The sequence below is a fragment of the Rana temporaria genome, chromosome 2, assembly GCF_905171775.1.
Source record: "Rana temporaria chromosome 2, aRanTem1.1, whole genome shotgun sequence".
NCBI lineage: Eukaryota > Metazoa > Chordata > Amphibia > Anura > Ranidae > Rana > Rana temporaria.
The window spans coordinates 423,607,673-423,626,760 of NC_053490.1; the positions used below are offsets into that span (position 1 = coordinate 423,607,673).

Here is a 19,088-nt window from a genome sequence, read left to right on the forward strand (position 1 = left end):
TGATGAGAAAAAAAAGGTATTTAGCCATTTCTAATTTACTAAAATTGCATTTCCGTGTACTGTGGGAGACCAGATATAGCGAATGCAGGTTCTGGGTTTAGTAACACTTTCATTTCCTGCGCAGGGCTCACAACACGAAAGGAGAGCAAATCCCACGTAAACCAAGGAAATTCTTCCCTTAGACAGCTGTGTGAATAAACCCTTAGGCCAAAAAAAATAAATAAAAAAAACTTGGGGGTAGAGATGTTCAGTAGCTTTCTGTAAAATTTCTGGGTAAGGAACCCTTTTATCACACAGATCATATAACCTGCAGAAATACATTTCCATTTTTTTTTTTAAGATTGTGCATCATCTTAAAGGGTGCTTTGACTAAAGGTTTAAAAACATTGCTTTAGAGCAGACATTTTAGTGGTTAAAAGGTTATATAGTGCCTCTTAACCAATTAAGCCCCGGACAATTTTGCTGGTCAAAGACCAGGCCACTTTTTTCGATTCGACACTGCATCTCTTTAACTGACAATTGCGCGGTCGTGCGATGTGGCTCCCAAACAAAATTGATGTCCTTTTTCCCCACAAATGGAGCTTTCTTTTGGTGGTATTTGATCACCTCTACGGTTTTGATTTTTTGCGCATAAACAAAAATAGAGCGACAATTTTGAAAAAAAAAGCAATATTTTTTATTTTCTGCTATAATAAGTAGCCGTTACTGGCTGCTCCCGCGTGCATGCTCCGGGCCAATCACAGAGCCGGAGTCCGCAGCCACGGAAGGAAGAGGGGCGAGAAGATGGACGCAGCCTGCACAGGGGACAGCACTGGATTTGTTTGCAGGCAAGTGTCACATAATGGACTAGTATGCAATGCATACTAGCCCATTATGCTTTTAATTTGCAGGGTTTGCGGTGAGCAAGAGAGAGGAAGTAAAACCCATCATGGTTTACTTCCTCTTTAACACGTAGCTATTGGAGCATCCTCCAGTGGAGGCTCTTGAATTGTGCAATGAGATATTTGAGGTGATGTTAGTTTGAATCAGAATTGGGTTAGAAGGGATAGCTCTTGAATTTCTGTTTCTATCAAGATGTAAAAAAGATGATTTGAGGGAATGGGGGGGCATTGGGGAAAAGCTGATGAAGAGGGAGCTTAGAGAATAGGTATTTGGAGTAGGATAGGAGTTATGTGGGCAAGCAATAGGGCAGGGGTGCCCAACCTTTTGAAGAGCGAGGGCCACTTAAGCAACTTGGTAACCAGTCGCGGGCCACAATGAGCCGAGCGGATGGATGACAGGTCACAGCTACTCTATAGGCCAGGGATATGCAATTAGCGGACCTCCAGATGTTGCAAAACTACAATTCCCATCATGCCTCTGCCTCTGGGTGTCATGCTTGTGGCTGTCAGTGTCTTGCTATGCCTCATGGGACTTGTAGTTCTGCAACAGCTGGAGGTCCGCTAATTGCATATCCCTGCTATAGGCCCTCTGATCCACCGAGATGGAAGGGGACAAATGTTTTTTTCGGATTGGAGGTAGGTGGGCGTAAATGGACATCGGTCGCTCTGTAGAGGTGAATTGAGGGTCCCATTTGGTCGGGCTGATTGTGTGAAAAGGGCCTAAGACTGCTTTCACACTGATGTGCTGCATTTTACCTATACTGTGAGTGCAGCTGTGTCTATCCTGCGGGCTAGCTGAACTTTGCCATAGACTCCACCTGTGGCAAAAGCCGGCACTGTAGAGGAAGCATTGGCTTATGGGGCTCTGCTCCGCATCCGCTTTCTTCCTCTACCACCAGCTTCACATCACTGATGCTGTGGTATGACAGGTCGGCAGCTTGTGATCTTTGCTTGCCAACACGCCATTCCAGAGCAGGAGGTCGCGGGCCACATCAGAGGGCTCCGCGGGCCACATGTGGCCCCCGGGCCACTGGTTGGCCACCCCTGCAATAGGGTATCGAGCAAGGGAGTTATGGGGAATAGAGTGGAACATGGTACACAACCAGAACACAGGATGCCATAATAAAGTTATACAAAAGTAATGTTGGGTCTATACCCATCTAAAAGTTGTTTTCTAATCTAGGCGATCATATTTTAAAGAAATGTTGCATACATAGCTATTAAAAAAAAAAAAAAAAAAAAAAAAAAAAATTGTGTACCAAATTACCACTGTGCATGACGAAGCATCACCTGTTAAAGGGAAGTCATAACAATATTAACCCACCAGTATGTTTTTGGACTATGGTAGCAAATTGGAGCCTTTGAAGATAAGCCATGTTACTATAGGAGCACAACAGAAATTGTAAACAGGCCTAGCCCTAGCGCTAAGACCGTTCTAACCAGCAACACACCATGGATCAATAACATATTATACCTTATTTCCAGGTATCACAGGATGCCCCCAATAAATAAGGTTAAAATGCATGTCAAACATTAGAGGTTCTAGAAAAAACAAACAAAAAAAAAAAAAAACACGTGTAGCCAACATGTAGTAAACTGAAAGTAAAATGTCCGCAGATTACATTCTCCCTCTAGTTACAAGGGTGAAGGGTGTGTTTTCCCTAGCAAATAATTAATGTACACTACCCAAGCATGCATACATTACTACCCATACTACAGTCTTACCTAGAGCAGCACTAGCAAGAGCTCGTTAATCGGAATATTGATAACCAACCATGTGACAGAGTGAAAGTCTAAGAGCGGTGTAACTTGTAAGTGGAGAGGAGGAGGTTAAAGTTCAGCCTGCAGATTAAAGGTCGGCCTGAAGATTTCATTTAATTTCCTTTTCCCTGTTCTGGGTGCAAAAACTGCACGTAGGTCATACATTAGTCAAAAGGATTTTAATGTCATTTCAAGATAAGATCAGCTTGATTTACATAATTTCATGACCCTTTTGCCAAAAAAAATAATAGAAAAACTGTAAAAAAGGAAGACTTTTATACTTAGCTGGTTTGGCAACTGCTCATGGAATAATTGCTCTGCTGTAGAACTAAAACAGCACAAAGAATCTTCACATTGGAGATGCTGCCGTGTCCTGTGCTCAAGTAGGGGGCCAATGAGCAGAACCACCAAGCATGGTGAGGGATGCTGGCATCCAATCCTGCGAACGGCTCAATTTACATATATGTGAATTGGATGCATTTTGAACCGCATGGAGTCCAGTGTGTTTTCCGAGCTCTGCAGTGTAGTTCAGATGTAAACTCCAGGCTCATTGCCTTCTATGGGAATGCTTCTAAAGCGCACATCAGTTTTTAACACAAATTGAGGGAAAAAAAAAAAAACACACACACACACACACACACACACAGTGCCTCCCCAATCCATACCAGGCCCTTCGAATTTTAAAAGGGTGACAATTCCTTTCGGTGAAGGTCCAGTGTCAAATCACAATGTTGCCGCCACGACCTGAGAAAAAAGAAAAAAAAGAAGGAGCTCTGTACCCACTGCTGGCTCCTGCCGTCTGACAGTTCTTAAATAACCAAGGAGCGGGGCCACCCAGGGATGTCACCGGATGGCCCCGCCCCTTATGATGTCATCGACCCAGTCGCCCATTGACGTCACTTAAAAAATGGCCAGGCAGCAGAGCTAACAATGGGTACAGAGCTCTTTATTCAGGTCGTGGCAGCGGCATTCGCAATTGATGCACTTGGTGACATTGACAATTCCTCTATTAAAAAACAAACACTTTATTTTTGAAACTTTTAGTGAATGAGTAGGGATACTCATTCACATGGGGGGCAGGGCCGGGATCTGGGGGCTTCCAGATTCCGATAAGGCTCCAGCCTGCAGGTCCCCACAACCACTGTCCAGGGTTGTGGGGAAGAGGCCCTTGTCCCCCAGTAAAAAGCACCACCCATTAAGTTAAGAGCATGTGCCCTGGTATGGTTTTTTTATTTTAGCACAGGGTTCCCCTTAAAGCAGAGCTCCAGTCCTCCCACCAAGAAATGAAAAGTCAGTAGCTACTGATGTTTAACCACTTCATTACTGGGCACTTAAACCCCCTTCGTGCCCAGACCAATTTTCAGCTTTCAGTGCCGACGCATTTTGAATGACAATTGCGCGGGCATACAACACTGTACCCAAATTATTTTTTTATAATTTTTTTCCCCACAAATAGAGCTTTCTTTTGGTGGTATTTGATCTCTGCAATTTTTATTTTTTGCGCTATAAACAAAAAAAAAAAAAAGAAAAAAGAAAATTTTGGAAAAAAAAAAAAACACAATATTTTTTACTTTTTGTTATAATATCCCCAAAAAATAAAAAATTCCCCTCGGTTTAGGCCGATACGTGTTCTACATATTTTCGTACAAAAAAGGGGATCGATTTATGATTTTTTTTTTTTTTTTTACTAGCAATGGCGGCGATCTGCGATTTTTTTTGTCAGGCCTGCGATATTGCGGCGGACGTATCGGACACTTTTGACACAATTTTGGGAGCATTCACATTTATACAGCGATCAGTGCTATAAAAATGCACCAATTACTGTATAAATGTGACTGGCAGGGAAGGGGTTAACACTAGGGGGCGAGAAAGGGGTTAAATGTGTATCCTGGGTGTGTTCCAACTGTGTGGGGGAAGGGGACTGACTGGGGGAGAGGTGACCGATGCTGTGTCCCTATGTACAAGGGACACAGATAGGTCTCCTCTCTCCCTGACAGGACGTGGAGCTCTGTGTTTACACACAGAGCTCCACGTCCCTGCTGTCAGCACCGATCGCGGGGACATCGCGGCCACCAGGCACGCGCATCAGCTTCCCAGCGATGCGCCGGGCACAGTGTTTCCCCGCTGCGCACCCCCAGCGGCGCGCACGGGGAATGTAAACAGGACATCCAGGGACGTCCACCCGGCACTTGAGAGCGGCGCTGTGGACGTCTTTCGTCTATAGCGTGGATCTCAAGTGGTTAATATTAGGACAGTTACCTGTCCAGAGATCCCATGATGTCGGAACCCCAGTCGATTTTTCAGTCGGCTCTCGGGTGATGCCGGCACCATTCCTTCAAAGGGAAACGGTCAGTGAAGCCTTGTGGCTTCACAGCCGGTTCCCTACTGTGCATGCACGAAGCGCGATGCGCTTTCTGAATGGCTCGACGGCAGTGAAGGAGCAGGAAGGGCGCACATCCGGGGGACCTCGCCATGGTGAGGTCTTCCGGAAGTGGGGACGGGTACCTGTTAAAAATAGGTACCCGCCCCACTCCCCCCTAAAGGTGCCAAATGTGGCGGCAGAGGGGGGGGGAGCAAACAAGCAGAGCTTCCCCCTTTTGGGTGGAGCTCTGCCTTAAAATCCATACAAGACACATTCAGCTGTCAGCAAGGAACCCTCTGACACCTGATGAGTCAGTCATCGGGTGTTAAGGACATGACAGCTGGCTTCCTGGTCCACTCCTTTACAACCTCCTATTGTTAAAGATGCTGGTGGCTGCCTGCTTCGAAAATTTGCATTTGAACTGTATCTGTAATCACAGCTGAAAACGGACCTGAAATTCGCACCGCACATGTGTGAACCTCCCCAAAAGCAATCTTCCTTAACCATGGTTTCTCCAGAGGTTGTAAGGGGTTCCCTGGGAAGAAGGCAATAGACTGGTCTTCTGCCTACACTGGCCATGTAAAGGGGGTTACTACAAGGTTTCTTTTCTAGCCATTGATATGAATTTAATTTTATAAAATTTTATGAAATCCAAACTCCGTACAACCTTCCAATCATGCTAATGTAAGGTTGCACATGTAAATGCTATAAGGTTTGATACATTTTGGTGGGGTTCCCTGGGATCTGAAAACCATTTCTGTGGTTCTTTCATGGTAAAAAGGTTGCAATGGGCTGGCCATCAACATATCTGTAATCTCCTCCTCTTAGGCCCAAGTATCTTGGACCTGAATAGCCATAAAAAAAGGGGCAAAATCATTAAACGCTGTGGAAGCTCGAACAGAAAATGATGAGGGCATTATCCACTGAGGACAGGAAGCATGCAGCCTTGTTCCAGGTCATTGAAAGCATTTCATTTTGGGACAGCCAGGCAATTAACATTTTCAGCAGTGGCAATCCCATTATTTCTTGCAATGCAGGTTACATTGTTTATGAAATAGCTGCCTTATAGTACAGTTATTTGAAGGCTGAAAAATTGCTTCCAAAAAAAATCAATAGATTCCTGACAGGGGAAAGGTTTGAAGTCTTCAGCAGTAAGTCTGACACTCACATACATCACAGTGAGCTCCAGCTGAGGCATGAAGAATAAAGTGTGATGCTGTGACCCCCCCCCCCCCCCCTCCATTATATAGGTGTTCAGCAAATCTGAAGTATCTACACATCACCCGAAAGTCACTTTAAGAAAAATTTATAAAAAGATTGGGCGATAGTTATTAGTCTCAATAAACCGCAGCTGCAGCAGTGAAATTGGTGGAATCTCAAGAGTACTCACCAGTCAAAGTCTAAAACAGGGCTCGACAAAATCCGGGCCCAGGTCGCAATTGTGAACTGGCGCCCGCCGGTAATTGAGGCCGCAAAGAACCGGCCTCAATTACTGGCGATTGCGGCAGGCCCACAACGGTCGGTAATTGAGGCCGCGGCTTTGCAGCCTTGTTAAGAGGAGTTCCACCTAAAAATGGAACTTCCTCTTAACCCACTCCTCGCCCCCTTACATGCCACATTTGGCATGTAATTTTTTTGGGGGGGGGAGTGGGGGCTTCAGGAGAAGGGGACTTCCTGTCCCACTTCCTCCTTCCGCCGAGGGGCTGGAAAGGCGATTAGCTTAATCGCCTTTTCACAGCCCCTCCCTGTAGGCGAGCGCCTGTCCAATCGGACGGCGCCGCTCGCGCATGCGCAGTGGGTGCTCGGCTTTGAAACCGAAAGCCGTCACTGCCGGGTGCCCACACTAAGAATGAAGACGCCGGCCGGCGAGGGGGGGGGGGGCGAGGAGCAGAGCCCCGGCCGGCGCGTCGCTGGAGCCGTGGAGCAGGTAAGTGTCAGTTTATTAAAAGCCAGCAGCTACACTTTTTGTAGCTGCTGACTTTTAATAAAAACTTAAAAAAAAGGTGGAAAACCCCTTTAAGGCCCAAGGTTCCTTCTGTGACCTTGCGCCATCTGGTGGTGGCTGTTGGCATTACAAGTAAAACAGCATTTCTCAAATAGTTTTTTTCACTGTTTTCACTGCCATCTCCTTCCCTCTAATTAGAACCACCAAACATTATATATATATATTTTTATTCTAACACCCTAGAGCAGGGATATGCAATTAGCGGACCTCCAGCTGTTGCAAAACTACAAGTCCCATCATGCCTCTGCCTCTGGGTGTCATGCTTGTGGCTGTCAGAGTCTTGCTATGCCTCATGGGACTCGTAGTTCTGCAACAGCTGGAGGTCCGCTAATTGCATATCCCTGCCCTAGAGAATAAAATGGCGATCGTTGCAATACTTTGTCAAACCGTATTTGAGCAGCGGTCTTAAAAGCGCACTTTATTGGGGGAAAAAAACAGTAAAGTTATCCCAATTTTTTTTAAATTGTGAAAGATAATGTTACGCCGATAATGTTAATAGAAAAAAAAAAGCTTGAGTCCTATTCTAAGGAATTCCAACTTTGTTCTGACTAGAATAGTTTGTTAGGGACAGCTTGGCATGTTCCTTTTCATAACTATGCAGCTGCTGTGTGGGCTGTAACATATTGTTGTAGCATTAACAGTGTGCGGCAAAGTTTGGGCAGCAGTACAGGTGACTTCCCATCTACTACCGGAACAAGAATATGTCAACCTGAATGTGTGTCCACCATTCAGGAGAAGCCTTGTATTTTTTTTGTATTTATCCCGTTCTGCCAGGGAGCTAATCAACCCCACCCACGCCGAGCAAAAGCGAATACAAGATCCGATCGGATTGACTCGGGCATGTGCAGTTCCGAGCCAAGCACAGCCATTTTACTGGCACTTTTTTCCTGCTACGGGCAGGAGAAAAAAAAAATGCAGTTTTTATGGGCTGCCCGTAAAAATACAGACGGTTGGCAAAACTGCCTTATACACGCACACTCTTTATTGAAAAATTGGTTGAAGCATTACATAAATATACACGCACTGGCAAGAATATTTAAATAAAGCCGATAACATTTACTAAACTAAATGTGTTTAAAAAATAAATAAAAATAAATATTGTATATTGGTTCAACTATAGTGACGGACTGACTGACTATGCTGCATTTTAGTAGACTACGCTGCCAGGGTGTTGGGTTTTCCCCATCACAGCAAACCTTCTGTGAAACACAAGACCTCTAACCATGCCCACTATAAATCCATCTGTTCACCTTCCGTGTATTGTTTACTTAATTACCAGCCACACATAAAACACAGCTACAAAAAGCCAAGTTGTTATGACCGAGCCTCACAAGATCATGGCTGCTATAAGATCTCAGTTACTGAGTAACCACATCAAACGGCTAGAATGACAAACAAGGCAGTGTAGGGATTAATCAAACAAAAACACATTACAATAAAGAAAACATATTTAATCACTCTAATGCGGATCTCTATAGTTCCACAGCCAACAAAGCACCTGTTCTACAAAACATGGGAATACGACTGAACAAGGAGTGTGCTGGCACCGCACTCAATCCTCTCTAGGTTTGGCTTGAAAATCTGAGATTAATAAGGAATCTGTCCCTTCAATGTCAAAAAAAAAAAAAAAAATAGGTTCTACTTTGTTATAAAAAATATAAATATATAATGGAATTTATGCTGCTATACTGTAATGGCGGTAATCAGTAGACATGTGCATTCGTTTTCGTTAGAATGCATTTTCGTCCGAAAATCTGTTTTTTTCGTTATCGGTTTAACAAACGATAACGAAAGTGCAAGAAATGAAAACCGAAAGATCCGACATAAAAAATGCTTTATTTTCGTTTTCGTTGCGGTAAAAATTCCATATGGAGAGATTCGACATTATAGGGAAAAGATTTGACATTATAGAGAAAAGATTCGACACTATAGAAATAATAGGTTCGACATTACAGAGAATAGATTTCGATTTATGAGAAAATAGATTCGACATTATAGAGAATGGATTCAACATTATTACTAGTCATACAACATTAGAATTCTTGTAGGCGGAATATTCGAACGGAAATGTACGATTCGACGTAAAGATTCGACGTTCCGTCTAATATTTTTTGACCATTAGACAGAAACCAACAAAGATTCGACGTTCCGTCGAATATTCTTTTGACCATTCGACAGAAACCAAGTACTATTGGATTTTCGGACGAAAGCTATTCCCCAACGAAAAACGAAATAAATCAAAACGATTTTCGGGAGTAACTAAACAAATTTATTTTCCAAACGAAAACGAAAAAACGAAACAAAATATTCCAGTCTGCACATGTCTAGTAATCAGCAGCTTATAGTGGGACTGTGATAGGGTGGCACTAATAAGACACTGGCTGGGAAAGTCAAAAACTGAAATTAGTGACACTAATACAGTGATCACTGATAATACTGTACAGTAATGAGTAATGGCTGGGAAGGGGGTTAACATCTAGGAGCAATTAAGGGGTTAACTGAGTGCCAAACAATGTGCTCTGCTTTTATTTTTATTTGGCCGTTTTTGCGCTCTGTTTTTCGGGGATTAGAAAACAACCAGTTTGCTGTTCCTACGCACACGGAGTTGCATACAGCCAATCAGCAAGTTTTAGCTGAAATCATTGTCTGAAATCTGCTGCTAAAAACTTGTGCTGTGTCCAATTACAGCTCAGGTTTGCTGGGGGCACGCAAAACCCAGAAGGCGGCAGGTCACATACGTATGCGACTGTACCTGCCGCCCACTCGCAGTATATTTACTGTAAGTGGTTGGCAGGTGGTTAAAGCATTATTAAACCCAAAAACAAAAATTTCAAATATTGCAGCTCATAATCCCTAAAGGGGTTGTAAAGGTACCATCTTTTTTTCCCTTAGGCCCCTTTCACATTGGGGCGTTTTTCATGCGGTACAGCGCTAAAAATAGCGCTGCTATACCGCATGAAAAATCATGCCCTGTAGTGTTCAATGTGAAAGCCCGAAGGCTTTCACACTGAAGCGGTGCGCTAGCAGGAGCGCTCCAAAAGTCCTGCTAGCCGCATCTTTACCGCGGTATAGGAGTGGTGTGTTCACTGCTCCTATACCGCGCCTTCCCATTGAAATCAATGGGAAAGCGCGGTAATACCTAGCGGGGGTTAAAACCTCACCGCTAGCGCCCGAATATCGTGGTAAATACGACGGTATAGCCGCGCTACAAATAGCGCGGCTATACCGTCACCGCGGCTCCACGCTGCAATGTGAAAGCAGCCTAAATAGCTTACTTTACCTTAGTGCAGTTCTCCTTCACTTACCTCATCCTTAGATTTTGCTTTTAAATGTCCTTATTTCTTCTAAAAAAAATCCTCACTTCCTGTTCTTCTGTCTAACTCCACACAGAAATACCAGGGATTGTCCCTGGTGTGGAGTGTCATGCTTGCCCCCTCCCTTGGACAACAGGAGAGTCAGGATGCCCACTAACACACAGGCCCAGATACAATTGTGTATCTATCGGCGGGCGTAACGTATCTCAGATACGTTACGCCGCCGTAACTTAGGGCGCAAGTTCCGTATTCAGAAATAACTTGCGCCCTAAGTTAAGGCGGCGTAGCGTATGTGGTCCGGCGTAAGCCCGCGGAATTCAAATTCTCCATGCAGTGGGCGTGTTGTATGGTAATGAAGGTAATGAACGGTGCATGCGCCGTCCGTGAACGTATTCCCAGTGCGCATGCTCCAAATTAACCCGCAAAAAGCAAATGCTTTTGACGTGAACGTAAATGACGCACAGCCCTATTCGCGAACGACTTACGCAAACAACGTAATCGACGGAAAATTCGACGCTGGCCCGACGTCCATACTTAACATAGGATACGCCTCATATAGCAGGGGTAACTTTACGCCGGAAAAAGCCTAACATAAAAAAATGCGCCGGGCGGACGCATGTTTCTGAATCGCCGTATCTACCTAATTTGCATATTCCTCACGTAAATCTATGGAAGCGCCACCTAGCGGCCAGCGTAAATATGCAGCCTAAGTTACGACGGTGTACGACTTATGCTGGTCGGATCTTAGGGAAATCTATGCGTAACTGATTCTAAGAATCAGTCGCATAGATACGACCCCGCACACTCAGAGTTACGACGGCGTATCCGGAGATACGCTGTCGTAACTCATCTCTGAATCCGGGCCACAGCTTCTTTCTCCATCTGCAATGTAGAGAGCGTCCTGATCTCCTGTAGTCCAAGGGAGGGGGCGGGCACCACACTCCACACCAGGGAGAAAGCCTCTCGTTACTGGGTGGAGTTACAGACAGAAGAACAGTAAGTGAGGATTTCTCAGAAGAAATAAAGGACATTTAAAAGCAAAATCGAAGGATGAGATAGTGGAGGACTGCACTGAGGTAAAGAAACCTATTTAGGAAAACATTTTTTACCTTTAAAACCCCTTTAAATGTGCAGTTGCATTTGTTTGTTTTTCCCCCCCTTTTATTTTTACCAGGTGATCTGATTAGTAACAAACTTTCTGTCTTAACCTGGACATAAAACTGATCAGAATGAGATCAGTCCAGTGGGGGAGCGTTGGGGAGGGAGAATAGAGGACTCAGTTTGTTTTATTTCCTGAACCAAGGCTGGCCATACATTATATAAATTTTCGTGTACAATTTTCCTTCAGATTTACCAAAACCCTATAAATAGGAGGTCAAACCTAATCACTTTCAATTTTTATGCAATCGGGTGGGTTTTTACTGAACAGCTTTTTTTTTTTTTTTAAACAGAAGTTAAAAAAAAAAAATTCACACTTACCTGTAAATTCTACAGGCAGATGGATATAAACTGTGCATCTATTTACCGCCAATTTCGCAAGTTTAGGTGCAAAAAACACTAGACAGACTCCTAGACAGTTGTCAACTTACATCTGCCCAAAGACAAAGCGGTAGTAAACCGCTGCAGAAAAAAACCCAAAAACAAAAAACGCACGTAAAAAAAACAAGAGCCATCAAGACACACAAGGTGGATGGGAGAATAGAACTGCCTCTCCCCATCCCCCTTACCCCAACAGGACATTCTATTCTAGCAGCGGAATACACCGCTGATTGAGAAAAATCTTTCAACATGTTCCTTCATCAAGTCCAATTAACAATAGACACACTCAAAATTTGGCTCATCCCTGTGGCTGGTGATCTTCCATTCAGATAGGCCTGAAAGATTGACAGGTGGATCCGATTATAATGCTTGTCTTAAAAAAAAGCCTAAGGGCCAGTTCACACCATACGCAGTTCCGTACAGTCTTTTAGGTAGATTCAGGTACGTTAGCTTAACTTTGCGGCGGCGTAGCTTAAGGAATTTAAGCTACTCCGCCGCTAGTTAGCGAGGCAAGTACATGATTCACAATGTACTTGCCTGCCAAGTTACGTCAGTGTAGCCTGAATCGGCGGGCGTAAGGGCACCTAATTCAAATGTGTTTGAGGGGGCGTGTTTTATATTAATGAGGCTTGACCTCACGTTTTTTACGTTTCTTTTTACTGCGCATGCGCCGGGCGCCTACATTTCCCAGTGTGCATTGCGGCTAAGTATGCCGCACGGGCCTATTGATTTTGACGTGGACGTAAACCCCGATTCACGGACGACTTACGCAAACGACGTAAAAAATAAGAATTTCGACGCGGGAACGGCAGCCATACTTGACATTACTATTCCAATAGGGCCTAGCTCTAACTTTACGCGGCCTATCTTACACAAATGGCGTAAAAGTACTGCGTCGGCCGGGCGTACGTTCGTGAATCGGCATATCTCCTCATTTACATATTCTACGCCGACCGCAATGGAAGCGCCACCTACCGGCCATCCAAAATATTGCAATCTAAGATAAGACGGCGCAAGCCGTCGTATCTTAGATATGTTTAAGCGTATCTCTGTTTGAGCATACGCTTAAACATAAGTCGGCGTAGATTCTGAGTTAGGTTGACTTATCTACTGATAAGCCGGCCTAACTCTTTCTGAATCTACCTATTAGTGTGCATTTTTTCTGCACTAAAAATGCATGCACAATGTTTTTTCCATGTATTCCAATGGCTCTAGTTGGCACCATGCAGTCAGTTTCCGGTCAGTTTCTGCACGGTGTGAACTAGAGCCATTGGAATACATGGAAAACAGTTAGCATGCATTTTGTGCAGAAAAGCGCAGAGAACTGAACGGAACTGTGTCTGGTGTGAACTGGCCCTAAAGGCAAGGAAGTTACTGTTGCTATGTGTTTTTTTTTTGTTTTTTTTAGGTATTCAGGACAAGACGTTTTTTTTAACTGGGGCCAAACAAACGAATACCATTCACACATTCTTGTTTATTAACATGGTTGGAGGAGCTGAATGAACAAGACAACCAGGTCTGTAGCCTGACAGAAGTCATGTTCAAAATGTCTCAACACTTCATGGCTTAACCCAGCCAGCCCCAATTCCCCAGTGAGAAAGAACTCCTAACTGTTATTTGAAAGGAGCACCAAAATAAAAATAATACTTTAACCCTTATTTCGTTTTCAGGTGGTCACTGATGGAACTGAAAGCACTCACTGGACAGTTATTGATTGGTCTGCGATAGACCAACATATCCGTTAATACCAATGCTTGGTATGCCATATTGCTGGTTACAGTCTGAAAAGACAAGGGCTATGGGTTAAGCCAGGCCTCATTTACAGGCCAACCCTTTACACGCCCGGCATAGTTAAATGGTGGAGACACTCTTAGGTAGATTCAGAAAGAGTTAGGCCGGCTTATCAGTAGATAAGCCGACCTAACTCAGAATCTACGCCGCCGTATGTTTAGCCTAGGTTCACACTGCTGCGAATTCAAAATCGCGGTAAAATGCGCGATTTTGCCACGATTTCGGCCGCAATTTAATGTAAATCGCGGCCCGAAATCTCAAAAAGTAGTACAGGAACTACTTTTTGCAATCGCAGATGTGGCGTCGCACTGATTAGGACAGTGCCATTGCAGACAATTGCCGCCGATTTGACATGTCAAATCGCATCTCAAATCGTTCCAAATCGTACCCAGTGTGAACCAGGGCTTAAGCGTATGCTCAAACAGAGATACGCTTAAACATATCTAAGATACGACGGCTTGCGCCGTCCTATTTTAGATTGCAATTTTTCCGATGGCCGCTAGGTGGCGCTTCCATTGCGGCCGGCGTAGATTATGTTAATTAGTTTGTACGCCGATTCACGTACGCCCGGCCGCCGCAGTCGAACTACGTCGTTTCCGTAAGGCCTTAGGCGGCCTAAAGTTATTCCACCTATGAGGTGGAATAACAATGTTAAAGTATGGCCGGCGTTCCCGCCACGAGGTTCGAATTTTTTACGTCGTTTGCGCAAGTCATCCGCGAATCGGGATTTACGTCCACGTCGAAATCAATAGGCCCGTACGGCGTACTTAGCCGCAATGCGCCCTGGGAAATGAGTCGCCCGGCGCATGCGCAGTAACAAATAACGTCAAAAACGTGAGGTCAAGCCTCATTACCATACAAAATGCCCCCCTCCAACCCATTTGAATTAGGCACCCTTACGCCCGCCGCGTTTACACTACGCCGCCCTAAGTAAGGAGGCAAGTGCCTTGAGAATCATGTACTTGCCTCTTACTTAAGGCGGCGTAGTGTAAACACGCTAGGCTACGCCGTCTTAAAATTGCACAGCCGTACCTGAATCTACCTATCTGTGTACAAGGGCCCAGACCTCATTAAAATTAGTGGTTCTTTTTAACATTTGAAGTTGGAATACCTATTCGCACATTTAGTTTAGCTATGTGCCCTATTCACATTTAAACGGGACTAATCAACTGACATAGCTCAATGGCCACATCTTGATAGAATATCACTGCGGAATTTAAATTAAATTACAAAATTCTGTTAGAAGAAAAACAAATCAATCTTACATGATACAGTTTATGCACATCTGTCAATATATGAACCCTGAAGATTAATTACAACTTGCTAATCAACTCCCTCAGTCAATAGGTTTATCTATCTATCTTTTTTTTTTTTTTTAGTCCCTCCTTGTTTTCTAAATAGATATTTCAATAGAACATTTAAATAGTGTGGTAAAATTTCTATTTTAGTAGAGTACATCACACATGGCTGACAGTGATTTCTTCAGCCAATATATTCCTAACTGGAACACATTTCATTGACGGATGGGTCCACATTATATGGGTTTCATATTATCGAGTACCCACAGAAAGCAGCGATCACATGGGCAGTAGCACTTGTAATAAACCTCTAAAAAGTGATCTCCGGTGGAATTGCAGGTTGAGCACCAGGATTCTAAAAGTTAAAAAGCAAAATAAAAATAAAAATGCACACACACACACACGAAAATAATATTTTTTGTAAATATATTCTGAAGTAATGAATCAGATACATGCCTCTGCTACCTACACTAACCACACTGGGTAACATACCAATATAGAGAAGATATTCACTACTGAGCCTGACTTGTACCCTTGTACCCCCAGGGACAGAAATCTGTCACTTCGTAAAAGGAATTTCAAGTCACCGCCTCTAGCTGAGGGCAATGTGCTAAAGATCCTGTGTTGTATAAATCGGCGCTGAATATTTCATCACAGAGTTCGTTTTAAAACAAAAAGGGGAAGGTTTTAATTCGCAGCGTTTCTATTGAAAATGGAAACAAAAATGATAAAACATAGGCCCCACTGAGCTGAGCTTCTTTGGTTGTTTTTTTGGGTATTTTTTATTTTTTTTTGCAGTTATACAGGCATTTTTGCATGCGCTTCAGAATTTGTTTATTTTTGCCATTGAAGAGTCAATTACTAGCCCCTTGCCGACTCCTGCACCACTATATACGTTGGCAGAATAGCACGGCTGGGCAGATCGACACACATATATATACATCTATATATATATATATAGATGTATATATATATATATATATATATATATATATATATATATATATATATATATATATATATATATATATATATATATATATATATATATATATATATATATATATATATATATATATATATATATATATATACACACACACACACACACACACACACACACGCGTTGCCTTTAAGGCCCGGGGTTGTGGGCATGCGCACGCCTCGAGCTCCGTGAGTCTGACTGCGGGTCCTGTGGAAGCATTTCCCGTTCTGCCTAGTGACAGGACACAGTGATCAGTGTCATGTCACACGTAGCCCCACCCCCACACATTTAGAACACATGCCTAGGTCACACTTAACCCCTTCAGCGCCCCCTACAGATTAACCCCTTCACTGCCAGTCACATTTACACAGTAAATCAGTGCATTTTTATAGCACTGATCGCTGTATAAATGTGAATGGTCACAAAATATTGCCAAAAGTGTCTGCCTTAATGTCGGTCAAGATATAAATAAAAAAATAAAAAAAAAAAATCGCTGCCATAAAGAGTAAAAATAAATATATATTAATAAAAAAGGCATAAACCTATCCCCCATTTTGTAGATGCTATAACTTTTGTGCAAACCAATCCACAAACGATTATTGCGATTTTTTTTCGTAGAAGAATACGTATCAGCCTAAACTGAGGACATTATATATATATATATATATATATATATATATATATATATATATATATATATATATATATATATATAATATTTTTTTGGGGGGGGGGGGGGATATAGCAAAAAAGTAAAATAAAATGTTTTTCTCTTCAAAATTGACGCTCTATTTTTGTTTATAGCACAAAAAATAAAAACTGCAGGAGGTGATCAAATACCACCAAAAGAAATCTCCATTTGTGTGGGAAAAAAATAAGGACGCCAATTTTGTTTGGGAGGCACGCAATTGTCAGTTAAAGCGACGCAGTGCCGAATCACAAAAAATGCTCTGGTCTTCGGCCAGCCAAATGGTCGGGGGCTGAAGTGGCTAGGCAAGAAAACATGCCACACAGTTTCACATGAATGGCGAAGGGGTTCTACATGACTCCGAAACGTTGCACTAGTCTTGTGATGTGATCATGTAGTAAACAATTCGCTTGGACGCTTCCGTGTTGATCCATGGTGTGCTGGCAAACATTTTCCTTACACAGTTTTTAGGTGCTCTCATTGGAGGTTTGTTGAAAAGCTAGAAAATACCCCTGCCAAAAAAACTCTGATAAAAGCCTATGTGAGCATGGATGCATAGAATAACATGCTGGGAAGTTTACTGGTTTCAGAAAAAACCTGAAGCCCAAAACAGCAGCTGTAAAAACGTAGAGTGTACACAAGGTCTTCTAGTGAAATCTAGTTTGTTTGGACAAAGCCGGTTCAAACAAACCATTTCCTTCACAAACAAAATGCATACTGTCTGTGCTATATAAACTGTATGCGGCCATCGATTTATACAGCGCTGTGTTCTGGCAGTGGGATGGAAACAAAATTGAATCAGGCATTCATAAGGAACTTTGTACTCCATGAATGAATGAATACAAAGCCTCCTCTGATTTGTTGTGATGGACAGGTGGGCGGATGTCATTGCAATCTCCAACTCAGCCATTTAGAGGAAGCTTTGTATTTATTCACAGAATACAAAGCTCCTGGTGAAAAGCCGAGCAGCCTTCAACCCAACTCAATTTTGTTCCAGGAATGGGACAGACGTTCCCATCCTATTGCTGAAACACAGCGTTGTGTAGCTGAGGCTACATACGTTTAGGTGCTGAGAATTGCTGCATCTCTTACATTTTTTTTAGTGAAGTAAAAAAAGTGTGTTTGAACCAGTTTAGTCCAAATGAACTATTTAAGAACAGTTAGGAGCTCACAGTGCCTCTCACGTCTTGTCAGAGCCACGGAGCGCAACAAACAGCTTGGAGTGTTGGACCAAATGGTAAAGTAAACATTTAGCTGTCCAATAAAAATGCTGCAGTGGAGGCACGCCTCTAACTGCAGTGTCATAGAAGGGCATGTGATCCCTTCCAGCCCAGCCCTCTTTAACTAGAAGGGAAAAAAAACATGCGTTTAGGTGTAAGATTTACACACAATCCCTTGTTTTCTCACAGTGTTAAGAGGGAGAATGAGAACCTGCTGCTAAATCAAGCTTAATCATATTTATATGCTATAATTAAAATTGTATGCATTTACTGTGAAATTACTGGTTGGAAGTTATAACTTCAAACTTCAGTAATTTGTCCGTTAAGCCACCTGCTTGAGTAAAGATTTAGAAAATATAGTAAAATTACCTTAAAAACAATATAATAATTGTATATTACTTATGGTAAATAACCCCTTGCCACCCAGGCCAATTCTGACATGCTCCTACATGTGTAAATCATGTTTTTGCTAGAAAATAATTCAGAACCCCCAGACGTTACATATATTGTTTTAGCAGACACCCTATGGAATAAAATGGTGGCCGCTGCAACTTTTTATGTCACACGGTATTTGCGCAACAATTTTTTTAAATGCATTTTTTTTGAAAAAATAAATAAATAAACACTAACGGTAGCCCGATTGTTTTGTATAGTGTGAAATAAGATATCCCGTCCAGTAAATAGATACCCAACATGTCACACTTTAAAATTGTGCACACTTGTGGAATGGCGCCAAACTTCAGTATTTATCAATTTCCATAGGAGACGCTTTAATTTTTTTTTTTTTTTTACAGGTTTAGAGTTAGAGGTCTAGTGCTGAATTCTTGCTCTCACTTCAACGATCACGGAGTATGTACCCCTTGTGTATCTGGCTCCGATACTAGCAAGTGCCTCACCAGCCACTGACCTCACCACACGTCCCTGCAGCATACGTGCAATCTCCTAGAAAATGAAAATACTGGGAAATCAATGCCGTACAGATAAATTCCATTTCTTCAGGGTTCCACCAAAACATTCAGTGAGGACAGCACACACACACACACACACACACACACACACACACACACACACAGCTTACCAGAGATCCATGGCATTCTATTTTAATGAGTGGCCATAAGCACTTGTGGGATTCATCCCAATAACCCTGGAGGAAAAAAATTTTCCCGCTTCCTTCTAGACGTCATAGGGCAAAGAACCATAAAAAAAGAAACCAAACCTCATAGTGCAGTATGATGAAAAAAAAA

The 19,088-nt window shown here is 42.8% G+C and overlaps 1 protein-coding gene across 11 annotated transcripts in view; it reads right to left on the reverse strand.

Annotated features, from left to right (window-relative positions):
• The window catches only part of MAP7D2 (MAP7 domain containing 2), a 167,357-nt gene that overhangs the window by 94,845 nt on the left and 53,424 nt on the right, over positions 1-19,088 (reverse strand). The gene's annotated exons all lie outside the window — the stretch shown is intronic.